Source organism: Mus musculus, chromosome 16 (genome assembly GCF_000001635.26).
Source record: "Mus musculus strain C57BL/6J chromosome 16, GRCm38.p6 C57BL/6J".
Taxonomy (NCBI): Eukaryota; Metazoa; Chordata; class Mammalia; order Rodentia; family Muridae; genus Mus; species Mus musculus.
This window is the reverse complement of record NC_000082.6, coordinates 3,441,632-3,445,242: the sequence shown is the minus strand read 5'-3', so window position 1 is coordinate 3,445,242 and position 3,611 is coordinate 3,441,632.

Here is a 3,611-nt window from a genome sequence, read left to right as displayed (position 1 = left end):
GAGGAAGGGGAGGAAGGGGTGGAAGGGAGGGGAAGGTAAGGAGGGAGGGAATGAAGGGGAAGAGGGAAGAGAAGGGAGGAAAGAAGGAAGGGAGGGAGGGGATGAAGGAAGGAGGAAGGCAATGAAGGAGGGAGGGAAGGTGGAGGGGGGAAGGAAGGTAAGGGAGGGGAAGAAGGAAGGGAAGGGAAGGGAAGGAAAGGAGATGAAGGGAGGAAGGAAGGGAAGGGAGGAGAGGAAGGGAGGGAGGAGGTAAAGGAGGAAGGGAAGAGGGAGTGAAGGAAATGAAGGGAGGAGGGAAGGGAAGGAAGGGAAGGGAGGAAAAGAGGGAAGGAAGTAGGGAAGAGAAGGAAGGAAGGGAAGGAGGAAAGAAGGAAAGGAAAGGAAAGGAAATGAAAGGAAAGGAAAGGAAAGGAAAGGAAAGGAAAGGAAGAAAGGGAAGTGAATGAGGGGAAGGATGGGAAGCGAGGGAAGGGAAGGAAAGGGAAAGAGGGAAGAGAAGGAAGGGAAGGAAGGAACAACAACAAAAAAAGGAAAAATACACACAAACAATAAAACAACATTTAATTGGGGCTGGATCCTGGCAGTATCCAGGCAGGTATGGCACAGGCAGAGGTGAGAGTTCTATGTCTTCATCCAAAGGCTGATAGTGGAAGCATTTGTAGAGATGTGCCATCCTCTACCTCCTCCCCTGTTTTGTATTAAAGGCTACACCAATACATTCAACAGATTAATTGACTGGATTTTTTTTTCTTTTCTTTTTTTTATTATCCAAATTCTGAATATTGAGTTACATCTATTTGCCAAATATGATTGAGCATGAGGCCTCGTGAATTAGCTCTTAAGCGAGGCACTTGAGACAATGTGAGACAGTCAGGACATTACTTTAAAATCATTCTAGCTTGTTCCCTAGCGATCTTATGTAGGAGCAGTAAGTTAAGAGTAGAAAAATGAATTTTATAGTGATCACATTTAGCAAAAACAATAGGATCTGAAACTAAAGCTTCTCCTATCAATGCTTTGTCAATACAATCATTGCCTGCAGCTAAACGTCCGGGAAGATCAGAATGAGCTCTTATATGACCAATATAAATAGGATTTTTTCGAGCAAGAATGGTGTTTGTGCCATACCACCTCCAGTAGGATCTGTGTGACAAGTTCCACAGACTGAAGCAATTGACCTCAAAAGATCCTGTAGGTATATGAATTGTATTAAAAATCAACAAATATAAAGGCAAAGAATAATCTATATAAGTAACTAATTGATTTTTAGTAGCTTTTTCTATTTGTTGTACGGCCAACAACCCTTCTGAAGTTGAAGCTCAAGGAGAGGTAGGATCAGCACTCCCCCTAAGAATATAAAATCAGGGTTTCAATTCTCCTGTAGTAAGCTTTAAATAAGAACGAAGCAAAGTAATATCAGCTAACAGCTTTTGAAAATCATTTAAAGTTTTAAAATTGTCTCTATAAATAATTATATTCTGAGAAAAACAGTTTGATTTGTAAGCCTAAAACCCAATAAATTTTAAGGATCTTGATTTTGCACTTTTTCTGAGGCTATCTGTAATCCTTTATCAGATAATGCCTGTTGTAAATTTCTATAACATAGAAGCAAGTCCTGAGAATCTTTCCCTGCTAATAAGATATCATCCATGCCATGTATAATGTATATTATTGGTTCTTGCTGTCTATCAGGCTAAATGGTTTGTGCCACAAATTGTCGACATAAGGTAGGACTGATAACCATGCCTTAAGAAAGAACTCTCCATTGATCCCTTTCAATCGGCTCTTTAAAATTAATACAAAGAACATTGAAAGCAAATCTTTCACAATCCTGAGGATGCAAAGGAATAGGAAAAAAAATCTTTCAAATTTACTACTATTTTATAATATCCTTTATGAATGTCTCCACCTGCATGATTTTTTCAAGATATCAAAACACTGGCTACAGCACACAATTCAATTATCTGTGCTGAAGCAGGAGAAAACTCAAAAGAATAAACCTGTGATCCAATCACATATATTTCTCACCCATAGAAGGGCTATTTATAAATACAGTAGATGTAGTCTTTATGGGATGCATGCATAAGTTTACAGGAAATACAAAAGCATGCATAGAAGGAATTTTTAACCACTTATCTTTTGTATAATGATTATCAACTTTACCTATGCAATAGACCAAATATCAATTTTCTGCAATAACCAATTTAATTGCTGCTTGAGACAAGAAATAGACAGCTCATTAAGTTTTGAAAAGACTTTTTAAAATATCTTCATTATTTTATCTTACAATTCTTGATTAACACCACAACTGCTTCATAATAGGATATTAAAACTTTACTTGGAGATGAACAAAGATGATTCTACTTTAATGTTCTCTTTTGCCAAAGAATTGCTGTGGGCACATTGAGTAACAATAACTAAAATAAGCAGCTAATGTTTTATTACCATTGATTACAATTGAAACAATTGATTACAGAAGCGTCTTCTACTCTATATGGAGTAGGCAGGCCAGATTGTAATGCCTTTAGATGTTCTAGAGCCTCATTGACATTTCTTTGTTTTTTTATTTTTTTTAATTAGTTTTTTTAAATTTACATTTCAAATGCTATCCCAAATGTCCCTCTAACCCCCCCCCCCACCACACTCCCATACCCACCCATTCCCACTTCTTGGCCCTGGATTTCCCCCTTACTGAGGCATATAAAGTTTGCAAGAACAAGGTACCTCTCTTCCCAATGATGGCCAACGAGGCAATCTTCTGATACATATGCAGCTAGAGACACAAGCTCCGGGTTAGTTCATATTGTTGTTCCACCAATTAGGTTGCAGAACACTTTAGCTCCTTGGGTACTTTGTCTAGCTCCTCCATTGAGGACCCCGTGTTCCATCCAATAGCTGAATGTGAGCATCCACTTCTGTGTTTGCCAGGTGCCAGCATAGCCTCACAAGAAACACCTATATCAGGATCATTTCAGCAAAATCTTTCTGGTGTATGCAATGGTGTCACCGTTTGGAAGTTGACTATGGGATGGATTCCCGGGTATGGCAGTCTCTAGATGGTCCATCCTATTTTCTTAGTTCCAAACTTTGTCTCTGTAACTCCTTCCATGGGTGTTTTGTTCCCAAATCTAAGAAGGGGCAAAATGTCCACACTTTGGTCTTCATTCTTCTTGAGTTTCACCATCTTGGTTCCCGGATCCCTCAGGGAGTTGTCATTGACATTTTATATATCTTAAGTTTAAACTTTATTTTGATCAACATCTACATAGATCTGTAATAATGTTGTTTTGGCTTTAAAATAGTTCCAGGGAGGCAAGGAGAGGTGACGTCCCAAAACTTCCCTAGGTAGTGTTTGTAGAACAAAAGAAACTGCACACAAGCCTTGCTGAGGCAGCACTGAGCTTTGCATTAACTCAGATGCAAATATGTTTTAATCTGAGCATACTGCCAGAGTCCTGGCCCAAAGGTTATCTCTTCTGCTGTGAGAACAGATTCCAGAGTAACAATTCGACTGTCTGTCTATGCCTCTAATTTTTGGACAGTCTTTCTTAAGAAGATTTATACTTGAAACATTCCTTATAAGCTTAGTATGGAAGCATTGCTTATACTGT